The 20766-nt window shown below is 46.8% G+C and overlaps 1 protein-coding gene and 1 pseudogene across 2 annotated transcripts in view; both read right to left on the reverse strand.

Annotated features, from left to right (window-relative positions):
- The window catches only part of LOC122684462 (retinoic acid early transcript 1E-like), a 94122-nt gene that overhangs the window by 52429 nt on the left and 20927 nt on the right, over positions 1–20766 (reverse strand). The window lies entirely within an intron of this gene.
- Positions 6756–14134, reverse strand: LOC122684458 (annotated as a pseudogene).

A 20766-nucleotide genomic window follows, 5' to 3' on the forward strand; every position in this document is an offset into this window, starting at 1 on the left:
GATCTCAGGGCTGAGCTCGTCTGAGTTCTGCTCTCAGGTGACATGGGGTCTTATCCCCCTGCTCATTTCCAGGATGAGGAGGGTCAGTGAGGGCAGGGGTCGCCTGGGATTCACCTTCCCCGTCCTCACACCAGGCCCTGTGCCCCTGCCTTCCCTCTGAATTCTGCCCTCAGTACCTGTTCTTTTAAATGATCCAGGCTAGGATGGTAAGTAGTTGGTGATGAGCAGGGAGGCCTGGCATGCTGCGACTCATGGAGTCGCAGAGTCGGACACGACTGAGTGACTGAACTGACTGAACTGAGGATGATAATGCCGAAACTGGCTGGAACCCCAGCAGCGATCCCTGTGGTGAGATCGATGGCTGTGGCCCTGGGCTGCACCGTAGGGGAAAATGTCGTCGGTGATGCTGCAAGGAGAGTAAGAGTGACGCCCTTGTCCACATCCCAAACTCGGCAGATGCCTCCTCGCCCCCCTGACTCAGGTACACCTACTGTGCAGTGTACACCCATCACATGGAGGTCTCTGTGAGAGATCCTCAGGTGAGATGGGGGGAAGGGAGGAGCCCAGTCCTCAGGGGGCTCTGACAGCTAATGGGGAGCAAGGCTTCCAACACAGCCACTCAGTCCTGCTGTGACATCAGAGACGGTGACATGAGGATGGAGTCCTCAGGAGCTGAGAGCAGAGGTGGTATTGACAGATTTCCAGAAGTAAGATTGGTGATATTGAGAAGAAGATTCTGGAAAGAGGGTACAGTGAGAAATAAATCCCAGAAATCAAAAAGATGTCTACAGGTTTGGGATCCCTGCACTGGGAAAATCCCTGGAGAAGGAAAGGGAAACCCACTTCAGTATTCTTGCCTGGAAAATTCCATTGACAGAGGAGCTGGCAGGGTACAGTCCATGAGGACAGAAAGAGTTGGACACACACAGAGTGTGCACACACAGACACACCATATGCCATACATAGGTCATTGATGGTTATCCATTTTAAGTAGAGCAGTGTGTACATGACCTTCCCAAACTCCCTAACTATCCCTTTCCACATCCTTTCCCCCCAGCAACTGTAAGTACATTCTTTAAATATGGGATTCTGTTTCTGAGAATGCAAAACACCCTTATTTCTGATAAAAAGAAAGTTTTACGGGTCTGGATAGAAGATCCAACCAGCAACAATATTTTCTGAACCCAAAGCCTAGTCAAGATCAAAGCCCTAACTCTCTTGATTGCTATGAAGGCTGAGAGAGGTGAAAAAGCTGCAGAAGAAAAATTTGAAGATAGCAGGGGGTGGTTCATGAAGTTTAAGGAAAGAAGTCATCTCCATAAAACAAAGTGCAGAATGTAATACAAGACCTGACACAGAAGCTGCCACAAGTTATCCAAGAGATATAGCTGAGATAATCTATGAAGGTGACCTACTAAGTTAGACATTTGCAGTGTAGACAAAAGAGCCATCTATTGGAAGAAGATGCCCACCAGGACTTTGATACCTGGAGAGGAGTAGTCAATGCCTGGCTTCAAAGATTCCAAGAACAGGCTGATTCTCTTGACAAGGACTAATGCAGCAGATTACTGGAAGTCAATGGTCACTTATCACTTGGAAAATTGTAAGGCCCTTTAGAATTAGGCAGATTCTGTTCTGCCTGTGCTCCCTAAATGAAACAATGATGCCTGGATGGCAGCCTATCTGTTTACGACACTGGTGGCCAAATATTTCAAGTCCACGATGGAGGTCTACTGCTCAGAAAGATTCCTTTCAAAATACTACTGCTGATTGACAAAGCTTCCAAGAATCTGATGGAGAAGTACAATGAGATCCATGTTATTTTCATGGATGCCAACACAACATCGGTTCTGGAGCACATGGATCAAGGAGTAATTATGATGTTCAAGTCATAATATTTAGGAAATACATTTTAAGGTTATAACTACATAGATAGTTATTCCTCTGTTGGATTGGGTGAAGTCAACTGAAAACTTTCCAGACTGAATTCATTATTTCAAAAAAGGATATAGTCTTTTTATAAAAATTTTTATATTTAGTTCTTTGGCTTCCCAGGTCTTAGTTGAGGCACGCAGGATCTTTGTTGGGTCATGCACGATACTTCATCGCAGCACACAGACACAATAGTTGTGTTGCCTGGACTCAGTAGTTGAGACATGTGGGCTTAATTGCTCAACAACATGTGGGATCTTATTTCCCTGAAGAGGGACCAAGCCAACATTCTTTGCATTGCAAGGTGTATTCTTCATCCCTGGAGCAACAGGGAAAGCCCTTTACAGTGGATTCATGATTCTAGATTCCACTGAAAACAGTGAATCAAGGGAATAGATTGAAATATCAACATTAATGCAGGTTTGGGAGAAGTAGATTCCTACTTTCACAGATGACTTTGAGGGGTTCAAGAATTCACTGGAGGAAGTAACTGCAGATGTAGTGGAAATAAGAAGGGAACTAGAGTTAGATGTAGAGCCAGAAGATGTGGCTGAATTGCTGCAATTACATTATAAAGCTGAAGTGAATGAGAGTTCATTCTCATGCATGAGCAAAGAAAGTGGTTTTCTGAGACAAAAGCTACTCTTGGTGAAGAAGCTATGAAGACTGTTGAAATGACAACAAAGGATTTAGAACATAACATAAACTTGGTTGAAAAAAGCAGCAGCAGACTGCAGAGGATTAACTCCAGTTTTGAAAGATCTTCTACTGTGGGTAAAAACGCTGTTAAAGAGCACTGCATGCTCCAGAGAAATCTGTCAAAGGAAGAGTCAGACGATGTGACAAATTTCACTGTTGTCTTCTTTTCAGAAATTGCCCTGCCCACCCCAACCTTCAGCAACCACCACCCCAATCAGTCAGCAGATCTAGACACTGAGACAAGACCCTCCACCGGTAAAAACATTTTAACTCATGAAGCCACAGATGATGGTCAAACGACTGTATTTTAGAAACACAGCATTGTTAATTTAACTCTGTATATTATTTATTTAGTCATAAAGCTATTGCGCACTTAACAGATTTCAGACAGTGTCAACAAAACTATATACAAAATGGGAAATGAAAAGTTTGTGTGGTTCATTTTATTATGACATTCAGTTTATTGCCCTGGTCTGGAACCCAGGCTGGAATATCTCTGAGGTTTTGCTGTATCTTCATGACTTTTGGTCAACATTTTCCATTTGGAACTAACATTGTGTTGACTGTGTAGTAGGATGAGCGAATGATCTACTCTTGAGATACAGTGAAATAATACATCTCAGGACATTATTCAATTTTACTCCTACAAACAATTTGAGAAAATTCCTGTTATTGCATTTCTGGTACCCCTTGATCCTGATTTATTAAAAAGGCTGTCATTTATATCAATATGTGAGGATATCCCAGCAGTTTTTTTGACAGGTTGATTATCCTGGATATGTTCAATCTTTTCACAGGTTTATGCTTCTGTGAAGACCTATATGACCCTCTAGAACTAACACCAAAAAAGATGTCCTTTTCATCATAGGGGATTGGAATGAAAAAGTGGCAAGTCAAGAGATTCCTGGAGGAACAGGCAAGTTTGGCCTAGGAGTATAAAATGGAGGAAAGAAAAGGTTATTTGAATTTTGCCAAGAGAACACGCTAGTCCTAGGAAAAACACCCTTCCAATAAAACGAGAGATGACTCTACACATGGACGTCAGCAGGTGGTCAATACTGAAGTCAGACAGGTAATATTCCTTGTAGCCAAAGGTGGAGAACCTCTATACAGTTAGCAAAAGCAAGACCGGGAGCTGACTGTGGCTCAGATCATGAGCTCATTATGGTAAAATTCAGACTTAAATTGAAGAAAGTAGGAAAAACCACTAGGCCCTTCAGCTATGACCTGAATCTAATCTCTTCTATCACACAGTGGAAGTGACAAATAGCTTCAAGGGATTATATCTGGTACAAAGAGTGCCTGAAGAACTATGGATGCAGGTTCATGACATTGTGCAGAAAGTGCTGACCAAAATCATCCCCAAGAGAAAGAAATGCAAGAAGGCACAATGGTTGTCCGAGGAGGCCTTACAGATAGCTGAGAAAAGAAGAGACGTGAAAGGAAAAGGAGAAAAGGAAAGATCTATCCGTCTGAATGCAGAATGCCAAAGAATGGCAAGGAGAGATAAGAAAGGCTTCCTAGATGAGCAGTGCAAATAGAGGGAAACAATAGAAAGGGAAAGATGAGAGGTCTCTTCAAGAAAATTCGAGACACCAAGGGAACATTTCATGCAAAGATGGACACAATAAAGGGCAGAAACAGCAAGAACTTAACAGAGCAGAAGAGATGAAAAAGGGGTGGCAAAAATAGAAGAAGTGCACAAAAAAGATCTTAATGACCTGGATAAGCACAGTGATGTGGTCACTCATCTAGAGCCAGATATCTTGGAGTGTGAAGTCAAGTGGGCCTTAGGAAGAATTACTAAGAACAAAGCTAGTGGAGGTGATGGAATTCCAGGTGAGTGACTTAAAATCCTAAAGGTGAGGCTGTTAGAATGCTGCACTGAATATGCACTCAATATTTGGAAAAGTCAGCAGTGGTCACAGGACTGGAAACGGTCAGTTTTCATCCCAAAATAAAGAACATTCAAACTACCATAGCAGTGTACACATTTCACAGCAAGGTCATGCTCAAAATCCTTCAAACTAGGCTTCAGTGGTATGTGGAGCAAGAATTCCCAGATGTAGAAGCTGGATTTAAAAAGGCAGAGGAAGCAGAGATCAAATTGGCACACCCACTGGATCACAGAAAAGGTAAGGCAATTCCACAAAACATCTACTTCTGCTTCATTGACTATGTTAGAGCCTTTGACTGTGTGGATCACAACAAACCTGTGGAAAATTCTTAAAGAGATGGGAATACTGGACCACTTTACCTGTCTCCTGAGAAACCTGTATGCAGAACAAGAAGTAATACTCAGAACAAGACATGGAACAATGCACTGGCTCAAAAATGTGAGGAGTACATTAAGGCTATATGTTGTCACTCTGCTTATTCAAATTCTACGCAGAGTACATTGTGTGAAATGCTGGGATGGATGAATCCCAAGCTGGAATCAATATTGCCTGGAGAAATAACAACCACCTCAGATGTGCAGATGATAGTACCTGAATGGCAGAAAATGAAGAGGAACTAAAAAGCCTCTCAGGGAAGGTGAAGGAACAGAGTGAAAATGCTGACTTAAAACTCAATTTCGAAAAACTAAGATTTTGGCATCTGGGACATCACTTCATGGTAATAATATGGGAAATAGTGGAAACAGAGGCAGATTTTATTATCTTGGCCTCCCAAATCACTGTGGAAGGTGACTGCAGCCATTCAGTGAAAATTAATTTTAATTAAGAAATGGAAAGATGCTTGCTCCTTGGAAGAAAAGCTAAAGGAAAAAATAATCTCACAGTAGCCCCTACATGTCTGAGTGAGGGGAAGAATCACACATCTTTCACTTTACATCCAAGGGTAGAAATAGTTAAGCTTTTGAAAAAGACATGTCAAAAGCCAAGACAGGCCAGAAGCCAGGCCTTTTAGCATCAAACAGTTGGTCAAGTTGTGAATGCAAAGGAAAAGTACTAAAAGGAATCAAAAGTGCTCCTCCAGTGAACACATGCATGATAAGAAAGCAAAACTGACCATCAAGGTCAAGTGGTAAAATTGGTTTTAGAAGAAAAAAGAAAGATGCTGAGTAGGATGTACAATGCAAAGACATCACTTTGCCAATAAAGGTCTGTCCAGTCAAAGCTATGGATTTTCAAGTAGTCATGCACTTATGTGAGAGTTGGATGATAAAGAAGGCTGAGTGCTGAAGAACTGATGCTTTTGAACTGTGGTGCTAGATAAGACTCTTGAGAGTCCCTTGGACTGCAAGGAGATCAAACCAGTCCATTCTAAAGGAAACAAACCCTGAATATTCATTGGAAGGACTGAAGCTGAAGATGAAACTCCAGTACTTTGATTCCTGATGTGAAGAGCCAAGTCCTTGGAAAAGACCCTGATGCTGGGAAAGATTGAGGGCAGGAGGAGAATGGGGCAACAGAGGATGAGATGGTTGGATGGCATCAGCAACTCAACGGACACGAGTTTGAGCAACTCTGGGTGATAGTGAGAGACAGGGAAGCCTGGTGTGCTGCAACCACGTGGTTGCAAAGAGTTGGACATGACTTAGCGACTGAACAACAATTCATGTATGTGAACCGCTCAAGCAGTGGCCAAGAAGTTACCATTTATCTTATTTATTTTTAGTAATTCATTACCTATTCTGAGTATGATCCTCTGTCAATGGGGAAATAAATCTACTTTTCAAATCAGACATAGCTTGTGCTGTGAAATCTGGCTTCTCCTTGGAGAGGGGGAGGCATAGAGGAACACAGTCGAGTCATCACTGAGGGTGAAGATCTCGATGAAATAAAAAATGATGTCTTTGCAAAAGTTCCAGAATATATCTTTGGATCCAGGTAATCAGGATACTGTTTGGGATCGACAGCTAGACTGCATGTTACTTTAAGAGCATTCTTTTTATTCTCTGCTTCCACAATAAATGTAGCTGAATCATCAGTTCTATTTAATCCCACAAGGTGGGGTAAAGGTGAAATGTCCCAAGTTCCCTCCTTGGTTAGAAAAAGAAACTTGAAGAATTTATATTTTTTTGCAATAGTGAAATACTGACTTAAATATTACTATATGAAATAAAAATGACTAAAAGAGACATTCAGACATAATACTTTGTTCTGTTGAAAACAGTCTGAAGTTGTTCCTCTGAACATAGAAAGAATCCCTGAGTCCTATAATAGCAGATGGTATTTTTCTCACATTATCATCATTTCCAACAAAGAGATTGCCATACAGAGACGAGTTTAATTTTCCACAAACTAGAAGAAAGAAAGTGTCTTATTAGTGGAGGTTTCTTGTTCAAGTAGTTGAACATTTCAGTGCAGTGATTCCATCACTTAGCACCAAGAGAAAGAGGCAAAAGAGCTTGGGAAAAAAAAAGACTGAGGAGTCTTTTCACCAGATGTGACAAGTCACGAGACAGCGCAGCCACTTGTCATCACAACGGGAAGGCAGGCTCCGAACTCCTGGGTCTGATCTCCTGGCTCTAAAATGAACAGAAGGAGAACAAAGGCGGCCAAGCAAAGACTGAGGCCTGAGGCCGACAGAGCACCTGTCGGGCTTCCTGGGAGCAGCATCACCTGCAGAAAAGAAAGAGGTGTTGGTCCAGGAGGCTGAGGAATCCTGAAACTTTCTTGGGGCTGCCCCTCCCCAGCCCCCTCCAGCCCCGCCCTCACTGAGGGGCTCCTATGTCCCCCACCCCCACCCCCACCCCAGGCCCAGCAGCTTCTTGTCCCCTCCTCCTTCCTTCCTGCATCACAGAGTCACCCCAGGCCTGACACCCCCTGCTCAGGCTCAGGACTGGAGCCAGTGAGGAATCAATCTGCTCCCTTCACTCAGGTCCGGATCCTCCCCGAGGGGGGCCTAGAGGACCAGGGAGCAGGTCCCGGAGGAGGGGCCTTGCCTCCTGACAGCCCTGGGGGGCTGCAGGCAAACCTCCTCCCTTCACTCCCCTCCAGCCTCTGAGCCAGCAGCACACACAGCTCTCAGGACCAGGGTCCCTGCCCCCCATCTCTTCCTGGTCCCGCCCAGCTGGGCGCCTCCAGCCCAGCTCAGGCCCACCATCCCCAGGCACCTCTGCTCAAGGCAGGGCCGCTCAGTGATAGAGGCTCTGGGTCCCAGGAGGCTGGTGACGAGCAGGCCACAGGCTGAGTCAGAACTGCTGCTGCCCCAGGAGCACAGGCCTGGCCTCGCCCCTTCCCACAGTCTCTGCTGTGGGGCTCCTGCCTTGCCTGCTTGGCCCAAGCCACTTCCTGTGAGAACAGGCCTTTGGAGTTGGGTCTGCAAAGGCCTTCCCAGCCCTTCCTCCTGGGATGAGAGCCCGGCCCCTCTCATCTTGGCCCCTGGTGGGTCCCCTCCCCGCTGACACGTCATGAGGAGCCCCCATGCTGCTCTCAGCCCCGGGAGTCCTGCCCTCGCCCTGAGCGCCTGCTGTTCTCACACCACCCACCCTGGGCCCTGCCAGCCAGCGGTCTGTGCTCAGTCAGGGGACGTGGCTCAACCCTTTCAGCATCAGTAGGCCCTCAGCCTAGTGAGGCCCCTCCCTTTTCACAATGTCACCTGACACAGGGGAGCTCTCCGAACTCAGGGCTGAGTTTGTCCGAGTTCTGCTCTCAGGTGATATGGGGTCTTATCCACCTGCTCATTTCCAAGATGAGGAGGGTCAGTGAGGGGCAGAGGTCGACTGAGATTCACCTTCCCCCTCCTCACACCAGGCCCTGTGCCCCTGCCTTCCCTCTGAATTCTGCCCTCAGTACCTCATCTTGTAAATGATCCATCCTAAGATGATAATGCCAAAACCGGCTGCAACCCCGACGGCGATCCCTATGGTGAAACCGATGGCTGTGGCCGTGGGCTGGACTGCAGGGGGGCCCGAGGTCGGTGATGCTGCAAGGACAGTAAGAGTGACGCCCTTGTCCAGACCCCGAACTCGGCAGATGCGTCCTCACCCCCCTGACTCAGGTACCCCTACTGTGCAGACAGTTTACACCCATCACATGGAGGCCCCAGTCACAGGTCCTCAGGCGAGATGGGGGGAAGGGAGGAGCCCAGTCCTCAGGGGGCTCTGACAGCTAATGGGGGAGCAAGGTTTCCAACACAGCCACTCAGTCCTGCTGTGACATCAGAGTCGGTGACATGAGGATGGAGTTCTCAGGAGCTGAAAGCAGAGGTGGTACTGACAGATTTCCAGAAGGAAGATTGGTGACATTTAAAAGAAGACTCTGGAAAGAGGGTACAGTGAGAAATAAATCCCAGAAATCAAAAAGATGTCTACAGGTTTGGGATCGGCAAAAATCCATGTTCAGTAGTACAAAGGCCTGTGCTTTGAGGACCAACGTCAGGAGGTGGAAGAGGAAGGAGATGACAGAGCATCCGGGGCCATTGTTCTCCCAGGACAACTCACTTTATTAATTTATTTTTTACATTCTCTTATTTTATGTTTATTAACACCAAAAACATTGTGTATTGGGGTACAGCCATTAACAATGTCATGATAGTTTCAGGTGAACCGTGAAGGGATTCAGCCATAGATATACATGTGCCCCTTCTCCCCTAAACCCCTCTCCCATCCAGGCTGGCACATAACATTGAGTAGAGTTCCATGTGCTATATTGTGGGAGCTGGTTGGTTATCCATTTTACATATAGCACTGTGTACATGACCTTCCCAAAGTCCCTAACTATGCCTTCGCCCGGGGAACCATAGCTTGTTTTCTAAGTCTGTGAGTTTCTTTCTGTTTTGTAAGTTCCTTTGTACTATTTCTTTTTAGATTCCACATATAAGGCATGTCATATGATATTTCTCCTTCTCTTTCTGACTTACATCACTCAATATGAGACTCTCTAGGGCCATCCATGTTTCAGGAACAGCTCACTTTAGATGGATCACTTTGCTAAAACACACACATACACACAGACACACACACACACACACAGAGGTTTGGTCCACATCACCTTGCGTGGACTGCCACGTCCTTATACTCGTCTCACCTGTGCTCTTCAGCATTTCCTCCCAGCGCACCATGAAATTCTTACACCAGGCCCGACAGTCTCCCATGGAGACCCTTTGCAAGAAGTCGGTAACAGCTCTGTCATTCTCCCACTTCTCTTTCATCCGCCTCCCTCCAGAATGAACCACTGTCCAGTGTTCATTCTCTGAATCAAAGAGGAGACACATTTGGCCATTCAAACCAAACTGCCAGGATCCATTGATGTGTCCATTCTCTCCACACTGGCATGTCATCCTGGCCTGCAGGGTCAGAGGGCCTGACCCACCAAGGAAAAGAAACAGCTCAGCCTCTGGACTTGACAAATTCCTTGCCTCACCTTGGTCCACCTCCCCTGGACCCGCCTAATCTGGCCCTGTTGTTTCCTCCAAGGCCCTCTTCTTCCACTGGACTACTAGGGCAGGACCAATATCCAATTGAATTTTTCACCCATAAACAATGGATGCAGCTAAGCCCCCAGTCTGCTCCTTCAGTATGTGGACATCCTAACTCACCCCTGGACTCAATGGACATGAGTTTGACTTGATGGACATGAGTTTGAACAACTTCTGGGAGTTGGTGAAGGACAGGGAACCCTGCCATGCTGCAGTCCATGGGGTTGCTAAGAGTGGGACACGACTGAGCGACTGACCTGAACTGAATTGAACTCACCTCTGGCTGTGTGTTTCTCCAGTATGACGTCAGACAATTGCCCCTTGAGAAAGTCCCCAATGTCTCTCACTGTTTCTGTCTGTATTTCCCAAGTGTGCGTAGCTTTCACCTCTTCTCCCAATGGACTTGTGGATTGGATCTTGGCACCACCACAGTCATACGAGAGAAAAACATTCTCATCTACCTGGCCTTGAACCACACACCACGGCTCTCCAGGTCTGGGCTGAGGATCAATGGTGAAGTTGTAGCAAAGAGAGTGAGCGTCTGTGAAGGAAAACACAGGTGAGGGCAGGGTTGGGAGAAGAACACCCCTTACCTCCTCCCCCACTTATATGAGAGCAGAGTACAGCTGCAGGGCTGGGTAGGCAGAGCAGGATGGCCCCCCTGCCCCCCAACACCACCTACAGGCTGAGCAAGCAGAGAAACCACATAGCATTATCTCTACTCTGCTCCTAAGGCCAACACAGAACCCCAAGCTGCAGAAAGGAGAATTCACAATTAGGGGTGACAGGACTTAGCAAGGCCAGGGAGATGCTGCTGACCTACAACTAGGAAGAGTCTTGGAAGCCTGGAGAAAGGCCTGGCCCACCTGGTTTGAAAGAGAAAATCCAGAACTTCTGAGGCAGGTGGTAGAGGAGGGGATTAAAGGCTCAGAGAAGTGAATCTGCCAGGGCGGACATGGTATGAAAGGGCAGGAAGGTGTGCAGTCCACCAGGTTCTATGGAGCCCGAGAGGAAAGAGTGGATGAGAAGCATCTCCAACAGCTCCAGGATGACTCTTGCTGAAGGTCACTGATGGTGGTAGCAGATGGTGTACCTGTGGGCTTCCAACAGGAGTAAGGATGGACAAGGTGGAAAGAGCTGATGCCAGGGGGAGTGCTCTATTTCAGAAACACAGTAGATGCAGTGGTCAAAGTGACTAGAGAGTCCCAGTGTAGCCAGGCCTGACTGCAGAGAGTGCGATGCTGGCTCATAGCACAGGGTGACCCTAGAGGCAAACGGATGAGCAGCGAGTACTGTTTAAAACTACACGATGGAAAGGAAAAATTAAAAAAAAAAAGCAAAAACCAGAAACAAACACAAGACTGGATGTTCAGGAAGCTGAATGCAGACATCCCAACAAAATGTCTAGATCATTTGTGCACTATCCAGCACTGAGTCAGGTCTTATATTCAGAATCCATTACTAGAGACAGAGATGCCAGGCACCAGGAAGGAGGGCCCTCTTATCACCACAGCGAGTGCACAAGTCCTTCTGGCCTTTGGAAGCCACATGGTCAGTGACTGGGGTAAGTGTATACCTGGCAGAGAAGCCACCCCCACGTTCATAAGGACCTCGAGTGGGGCTGACATCGTGTCCAGCAATCTGAAACATCATCATGGCCGCCTGTGATTACTGTGGTGCCTGAGGTCTGTGGTTAGGAATACACATCTGTCCCACGTGCTGCCCACAGGAGTGTCACCCATCCACCGATCCTCATAGTGCTCATTTCACATCCACTGCATTTCATATGAATGAAAAATCTTCACAGTTAGTAAATTACCATGAGGGCTAACATAGAAGTGATTTCCAAGTTCACACTTCTGACACTGACCTTTATCCCCCAATAATATGTGTAAACAATGTCATATCCTGGAGAAAATGACAGAGAGGAGTACCAACCTACAACCTCTCCAGGGCTGCAGGAGTATCATCCCTATCCTATCTCCATTTAATTCCCAGTGTGGCCATTGATTTCTATAATTGTACATATGACATAATTCAGGCTCTGAAGACCATAGTTTTCTGTTACAACTGCTGTCCTAGCACAAAAGCAGTCACAGACAATTGGTGAACGATGACCTGCTTCTTGGGCAGATGACCCAGCAGAACCTGTGACGTCAGAGGTATCTGTGGTCAGAAAGGCGCTATGTGCCGAATATGGCATTTTACTTGGAGGGTCACAACACAGACCCTTTATGTCCTGAAGCAAGGCCAAGCGATGTGCAGTGGGGAATACTACACCATATAAATGTGGCTCCTAGTATGGTCCTGGGTGCTGGTAGAGATGAGGCCTCTGGTCATTAAATGTCCATCATTGTCCATCATGATCTGGGTTCATCAATCCCTAATCATTAGTTCAGATAGACCAACCATCATAGGATTGAAGTGATATTGTGGTTTGGCATAAGAAGGGCCAGAGGCAGCAAAAAAAGAGAGAGCAGCAGGTGGCCTAGCCCTGACATCAGAATTGTTTAGGACTAATATTTTCCAGGGCCTGCCCTGGTGGCTCAGCGGTAAGGAATCTGTTTGCAATTTCGGACCTGGAGTAGAGGTGGGATCTATGCCTGGGTGAGAGAAGATCCCATGGAGGAGGGCATGGCAACCCACTCCAGTGTTCTTGCCTGGAGAATCTCTTGGACAGAGAATCCTGGTGGGCTATAGTCCACAGGATCATAAAGAGTTGGGCATGACTGAAGCGACTTAGCGTGCACACACTACTCTCTGCTCATGCCTGTGGTTTCATGCAGTGTCTCCTGTATCTCCATGGACCAAGGAAGCCACTCTAGAGCAGAGGCTGTCAGGGGATATTAGCCCATATCTGCTGGACGCACACCGCTTTCACATTCACACCACCCGGAACCTACAAGGTAGGACAGAGCAAGTGTTTGTTTCCCCAACAGGCAGCTAAGGCATCCCTTGCACTAGTCCGTGGGGGATGAGTCATCTGTTACTGTTTTGTGACCCAGGGCAGTCACATGGTTCTTTTGGTTTTTTCATGTCGTCTTTGCCTACTCTTGTACCACAAATGTGGAGATGTATAATGCACACAGACACCAAAGAACCTGTCTATACCAACAGATTTACTGTCTTTTGAAGAAAAGGTTCTCCAACTCCTGTCTTAAATAATAGCTATTATAGGCCACTGTCTCCATAGTCTCAGAGAAGATGAATGTCAGACCGAAGGGTAGAAGGTGCCCTGTGTCTCACACTTTGGGAAACTCTTCTCCCAACTCTCCTGCTTTATGTCCTGGGGGCCAGGCTGGGAGGCTTCTGCTGGGGTGAATTCTCAGGCAAGAGGATAGGGTGCCAGTTGACAGAGGGCAGTCTTAGGATCCCTTCACAGATGGGAAGTTGTTGGAGGCCCTGAAGTTCTTGGGACGGGGAGGGATATGAAAAAATAGTGTTGTAACCAAGCAGGACTCTAAGGAGGCTTCCTAGGCCAGACTCCACCCATCTCCCCGCCCCTCCCTCCTGCACTGACCCCCCCTCCCCCGCCCAGGTGTCGGACTCCATAGACCCTTGTCCATCTCTGCCCCCACCTCCCCTGCGGCCAACGCAACTGGTCAGACTCCTCCCGGCCTTCCCTGGAACCCCGTGGGTTCTGTCCCTCGGAAGCGGCCGCCACCTTTCCTGCACCCGCTTCAGTGGCTCCGAATTCTCCACGTGGGGGTCGAGAGGCTGCAGCAGCATTCCGTGACGCCGCCCTGGCTCTCACGTCTTCCAGCCTCCCCTCCTTTCCTCTTGGGATTCCTTTTTCACCCAGATCTTGTCTCTTCCCTGCCGGGGGACGGCACCAGACGCGAGTGGGGGCGGGGAGCAGGAGCCCAGCGGGAAAGGAGCGCGCGGAGCTTTAAAAGCAGGAGGCGGCCCCGCCGCGGCGCTCCCCGAACCGCCTCGGACACCCCCATCCCTCTCGGGTCTTAAGGCCCCGTGTCCGCTCCCCGCAGGTTAATCCCCGAACTCACCGCCTCCCGCCGGGCAGAACATGAGAGGCAGGAGCAGAACCAGAGCCGGGAAACCAAGAGGCGCTCCGGGTCCAGCCGTCCAGTCCATCCCCACCTGGAAACTGGCTGGATCCGACTTCGCGAGGAGCTGTGTATAGCTCGCCCCGCATTTCAGTCCACTCTTCGCCCGGGCCTCCTCCCCGGGTCACTGACGCCGGCAGTAGCGCCCCCTCCTGACGCACTCCTTGCTCCTCCTGTCCCTCAGCGTTTTTTATCTCCCCCGAGTCCTTCCGGCCCCTCAGCCCTCCTGCCCATTCCCGCCTGCAGTCTTCCTGTGGTCGCTCAGTCGTGTCTGACTCTTGCGACCCGGAGGTCTGGAGCCCGCCCGTCTCCTCTGTCCGTGGGGATTCTCCAGGCAAGAGTCCTTCAGTGGGTCGCCATGCCCTCCTCCTTGGGGTCTTCCTGACCCTGGGATCGAGGCCGGACCCTGGGATTGCAGGCAGAGGCTTTACTGACTGAGCTTCGAGGGAAGCCCTGCTTTTCTTCAAAGACTCAAGATTCCCCTCCAGCCCCCGCCCCAAACACGCCACCCCCACCGGAGAACTCTGCGGGTCTCTTGAAAGGGCCTGGAGACAGCCCTTAACTGCCGTGTCATCAGCAATATACTTTCTAGTAGTTTCTGTCCCAGAGTAGTCCTAGACCTTTTGTGAGCCGAGGTAATTGCTCATTAGAAGAAGTTTGAGGACTGAGGCCAGAACCCGATTTTCCAGGTTCCCGTGGAGACAGGGAGCCTGTGCTGCCCCCGGGCGCCCCCTGGCGGTCTCTTCCGGCTGCTTGTTCTACTCGGATGCGTTTCTGCAAGCTAAGTTGCTTCAGCTGTCTGAGTCCTAGTGCCCCATGGACTTTAGCCCGCCAGGCTCCTCTGTCCACGGGGATTCTCTAGGCAAGAATAGTGGAGTGGACTGCAATGCTCTCCTCCAGGGGATCTACACTGGTAGCCTGTGTGATCCATTTTCTTCCCCCTCATACTTTACTTTTAGGCAGTGTCCAAGCAGCATTGAGCATCTCACGTTCAAATCTCAGGGCTATCCGCTGATGAAGAGTGAGATCATCCATCACTCGTTGGGACTGACAAGACCTCCTAATTCTTGGGAAGTGGGTCTACCAATAACATTGAGAGGTCAACGTCTGTGACAGAGTGCCCCATCTCTCTGTTATCATGGGGCTCTTGGCCTTTGCTAGCTTCAGGGGTGACTGAGCCCTGACCTCGGACGGTCGTGCTGACCCCTCAGCACGGGCATGCTCCATTTCATGTCTTGTCACTGAGTGAGGCTGGCTTCCCTATTGACAGATGTGGAAATGGATGCCAGCAGAGTTTTAGGGAAGTAACAAGAGCAATCAGGTGGAGTTTCATGTTCTTGGAAGTATGCTCCTTGTCAACACTCATTAAAATCACCTCCTGTTGATTCCACTCCCATCTGGGGTCTATTCTGTGTCCAGGTGGCAGGAGCCGCACGGGTTGGGGTGGCTAGGCCTGTCCAGAGAGGCCCGTCGTCCCCCACCTGGCTGTCCTGACCAGGACTCTAACGCTGTCCTTCTGTCTTTCTCCTGCTCTCCTAGTCACTTGCCTCTTCACCAGCCTCCTCCACTGGGGCTACGTGCTCCCCATGTTGCCTCTTCCAGAGATTAAACCCAGGCCCCTGTCCCCCAGGCCTATGCATGAGAGTCTTTCCCTGACACATCCATCACCTGAACCCACCAAGTTGCTGCCCCACCCAAGCCTGTGTCCAGTCCTCCTCCCAGCCCCCATGTGTCTCTTGTCCCCAAATTGTTACACACCAGGCTCTTGGCCTCCTTCATCAATAGAAATCAATCAGAGGAAAGACGATAGAAATAAATCAAACTTCTTAATCAAAAGAAATTGAGGCAAGGCTTTATTGGGGCTCTTGCTGCACCAGAGGGGAGCGAGAACAAATGACAGGTTCCTTGCTTGCTCGCTCCCCAAGGTGGTGGGGCGAGCTGGTTCCTTCTATGGGGTGAGGGGAGGGGTGTGCCCAGGGGTCAGTCAGAGGGGTGGCTTAGGTGACCTGCTGATCCCTTAAATGTTGTTGTGTGCTGGGGGCATGTGAGGCATGCTGCTTTTGCTCTGGGCTCTTCAAAAGTGGCAGTTGGGTTTTTCATCTCTCTTTCATCTTTTCCCCAGAATTTGCTCCAAATACTCAACTAAAAGACAGTCTAGTTTTAAAAGACTTTATGCTTTATTGGGTGTAGCTGATTAACAAACAGTGTTGGGATAGTTTCAGGTGAACAGCTAAGGGACTCAGCCGTGTACATACATGTATCCATTCTCCCCAGACTCCGCTCCTGACAGGCAGCCACATAACACTGAACAGAGTTGTGGGTTTGATCTCTGCACTGGGAAAATCCCTGGAGAAGGAAAGGCCAACCCACTCCAGTATTCTTGCTGGAAAATTCCATGGACAGAGGAGCTGGCAGGGTACACTCCATGAGGACAGAAAGAGTTGGACACACAGAGTGTGCACACACAGACACACCATATGCCATACATAGGTCCTTGATGGTTATCCATTTTAAGTAGAGCAGTGTGTACATGACCTTCCCAAACTCCCTAACTATCCCTTTCTGCCTCCTTCCCCCAGCAACTGAAAGTTCACTCTTTAAATATGGGAGTCTGTTTCTGAGAATGCAAAACATCCTTATTGCTGATATGAAGAAAGTTTTGTGGGTCTGGATAGAAGATCCAACCAGCAACAATATTTTCTGAGATCAAAGCCCTAACTCTCTTAATTTCTATGAAGGCTAAGAGAGGTAAAAAAGCTGCAGAACAAAAATTTGAAGATAGCAGGGGCGTGGTTCATGAAGCTTATGGAAAGAAGCTATCTCCATAAAATAAAGTGCAGAGTGTAGTACAAGACCTGACAGAGAAGCTGCCGCAAGTTATCCAAGAGATATAGCTGAGATAATCTATGAAGGTGACCTACTAAGTTAGACATTTGCAGTGCAGACAAAAGGGCCACCTATTGGAAGAAGATGCCCACCAGGACTTTGATACCTGGAGAGGAGTAGTCAATGCCTGGCTTCAAAGATTCCAAGAACAGGCTGATTCTCTTGACAAGGACTGTTTGCAGCAGATTACTGGAAGTCGATGGTCATTTATCACTTGGAAAATTCTAAGACCCTTTAGAGTTAGGCTGAATCTGTTCTGCCTGTGCTCTGTAAATGAAACAATGAGGCCTGGATGACAGCCTATCTGTTTACAACATTGGTGGCCAAATATTTCAAGTCCACGATGGAGATCTACTGCTCAGAAAGAAAGATTCCTTTCAAGATATTACTGCTGATTGACAAAGCATCCAAGAATCTGATGGAGAAGTACAATGAGATCCATGTTATTTTCATGGATGCCAACACTGGTAAAGAGTACTGCATGCTACGGATAAATCTGTGAAAAGAAGAGTCATAGGATGTGGAAAACCTCATTGTTGTCCTCTTTTCAGAAATTGCCCTGCCCACCCTAACCTTCAGCAACCACCACCCTGATCAGGCAGCAGACATCGGCACTGAGACAAGACCCTCCACCAGCAAAAACATTTTACCTCGTGAAAGCACAGATGATGCTCAAACAACTTTATTTTAGAAACACAGCATTGTTGATTAAACTCAGTATATTATTTATCTAGTCATAAAGCTATTGCACACTTAACAGACTCAGACAGTGTCAACAAAGCCATATACAAAGTGGGAAATGAAAGTTTGTTTGATTCTCTTTATTATGATATTCAATTTATTGCCCTGGTCTGGAACCCAAGCTGGACTATCTCTGAGGTTTTGCTGTATCTACATGGCTTTTGGTCCACATTTTCCATTTGGAACTAACACTGGGTTGACTGTGTAGTAGGATGAGTGAATGATCTACCGTTGAGATACAGTGAAATAGACATCTCAGGACATTATTCAATTTTACTCCTCCAAACGATGTGAGAAAATTCCTGTTATTGCATTTCTGGTACCCCTTGATCCTGATTTATTAAAAAGGCTGTCATTTATATCAATATGTGAGGATATCCCAGCAGCTTTTTTGTCAGGTTGACTATTCAGGATATGTTCAAACCTTTCACAGGTTTACACTTCTGTGAAGACCTACATGACCTTCTAGAACTAACACCAAAAAAGATGTCCTTTTGATCATAGGGGACTGGAATGAAAAAGTAGGAAGTCAAGAGATTCCTGGAGGAACAGGCAAGTTTGGCTTAGGTGTATAAAATGAAGGAAGGAAAAGGTTATTTGAGTTTGCCAAGAGAACACGCTAGTCCTAGGAAAAACACCCTTCCAATAAAACGAGAGATGACTCTACACATGGACATCAGCAGGTGGTCAATACTGAAGTCAGACAGGTAATATTCCTTGTAGCCAAAGGTGGAGAACCTCTATACAGTTAGCAAAAGCAAGACCGGGAGCTGACTGTGGCTCAGATCATGAGTTCATTATGGTAAAATTCAGACTTAAATTGAAGAAAGTAGGAAGAAAGTAGGAAAAACCACTAGGCCATTCAGCTATGACCTGAATCAAATCTCTTCTATTATACAGTGGAAGTGACAAATAGCTTCAAGGGATTATATCTGGTACACAGAGTGCCTGAAGAACTATGGATGCAGGTTCATGACGTCATACAGAAAGTGCTGACCAAAACCATCCCCAGGAAAAAGAAATGCAAGAAGGCAAAATGGTTGTCTGAGGAGGCCTTACAGATAGCTGAGAAAAGAAGAGATGCGAAAGGAAAAGGAGAAAAGGAAAGATCTATCTATCTGAATGCAGAATGCCCAAGAATAGCAAGGAGAGATAAGAAAGGCTTCCTAGATGATCAATGCAAATAGAGGAAAACAATAGAAAGGGAAAGACTAGAGATCTCTTCAAGAAAATTGGAGATACCATGGGAATATTTCATGTAAAGATGGACACAATAAAGGACAGAAACAGCAAGAACTTAACAGAAGCAGAAGAGATGAAAAAGGGGTGGCAAAAATAGACAGAAGAAGTGTACAAAAAAGATTTTAATGACCCCAATAACCATGGTGGTGTGGTCACTCATTTAGAGCTAGATATTTTGGAGTGTGAAGTCAAGTGGGCTTTAGGGAGAATTACTAAGAACAAAGCTAGTGGAGGTGATGGAATTCCAGGTGAATGATTTAAAATCCTAAAAGATGATGCTCTTAAAATGCTGCACTGAATAGGCACTCAATATTTGGAAAACTCCACAATGGTCACAGGACTGGAAATGGTCAGTTTTCATGTTCAAGCTACCATAGCAGTATACACATCTCACAGCTAGGTCATGCCCAAAATCCTTCAAGCTAGGCTTCAGCAGTATGCGAAGCAAGAATTCCCAGATGTATAAGCTGGATTTAAAAATGCAGAGGAAGCAGAGATCAAATTGGCAACACCCGCTGGATCACAGAAAAGGTAAGGCAATTCCAGAAAACATCTACTTCTGCTTCATTGACTATGCAAGAGCCTTTGACTGTGTGGATCACAACAAGCTGTGGAAAATTCTTAAAGAGATGGGAATACGGGACCAGCTTACCTGTCTCCTGAGAAGCCTATATGCAGGACATGAAGCAATAGTCAGAACAAGACATGGAACAATGGACTGGCTCAAAAATGGAGCAAGTTAAGGCTGTATGTTGTCATTCTGATTATTCAGATTCTATGCAGAGTACATTGTGTGAAATGCTGGGCTGGATGAATCCCAAGCTGGAATCAAGATTGCCTGGAGAAATAACAACAACCTCAGATGTGCAGATGATAGCACCCGAATGGCAGAAAGTGAAGAGGATCTAAAAAGCCTCTCACGGAAGGTGAAGGAACGGAGTGAAAATGCTGACTTAAAACTCAATTTTGAAAAACTAGGATTTTGGCATCTGGGGCCATCACTTCATGGCAATAATATGGGAAATAGTGGAAACAGAGGCAGATTTTATTTTCTTGGCCTCCCAAATCACTGTGAAAGGTGACTGCAGCCATTCAATGAAAATTAATTTTAATTAAGAAATGAAAAGGTGCTTGCTCCTTGGATGAAAAGCTAAAGAAAAGAAAAAAATAATTTTACAGTGGCCTCTACATGTCTGAGTGAGGGGAAGAATCACACACCTTTCACTTTAAATCCAAGAGTAGAACTAATGAAGCTTTGGAAAAAGACATGTCAAAAGCCAAGACAGGCCAGAAGCCAGGCCTTTTACATCAAACAGTTGGTCAAGTTGTGAAAGCAAAGGAAAAGTACTTAAAGGAAACCAAAATGGTCCTCTAGTGAACACATGCATGATAAGAAACCAAAACTGACCATCAAAGTCAAGTGATAAAATTGGTTTGAGAAGAAAAAAGAAAGATGCTGAGTAGGATGTGCAATGCAAAGACATCACTTTGCCAGTAAAGGTTTGTCCAGTCAAAGCTATGGATTTTCCAGTAGTGATGCACGTATGTGAGAGTTGGACCGTAAAGAAGGCTGAGTGCTAAAGAACTGATGCTTTTGAATTGTAGTGCTAGATAGGACTCTTGAGATTCCCTTGGACTGCAAGGAGATGAAACATGTCCATCCTAAAGGAAATCAACCCTGAATATTCATTAGTAGGACTGAAGCTGAAGATGAAACGCCAATACTTTGATTCCTGATGTGAAGGGCCAAGTCATTGGAAAAGACCCTGATGCTGGGAAAAATTGAGGGCAGGACGAGAAGGGGACAACAGAGGATGAGATGGTTGGATGGCAT

Source organism: Cervus elaphus, chromosome 26 (genome assembly GCF_910594005.1).
Source record: "Cervus elaphus chromosome 26, mCerEla1.1, whole genome shotgun sequence".
Classification (NCBI taxonomy): domain Eukaryota; kingdom Metazoa; phylum Chordata; class Mammalia; order Artiodactyla; family Cervidae; genus Cervus; species Cervus elaphus.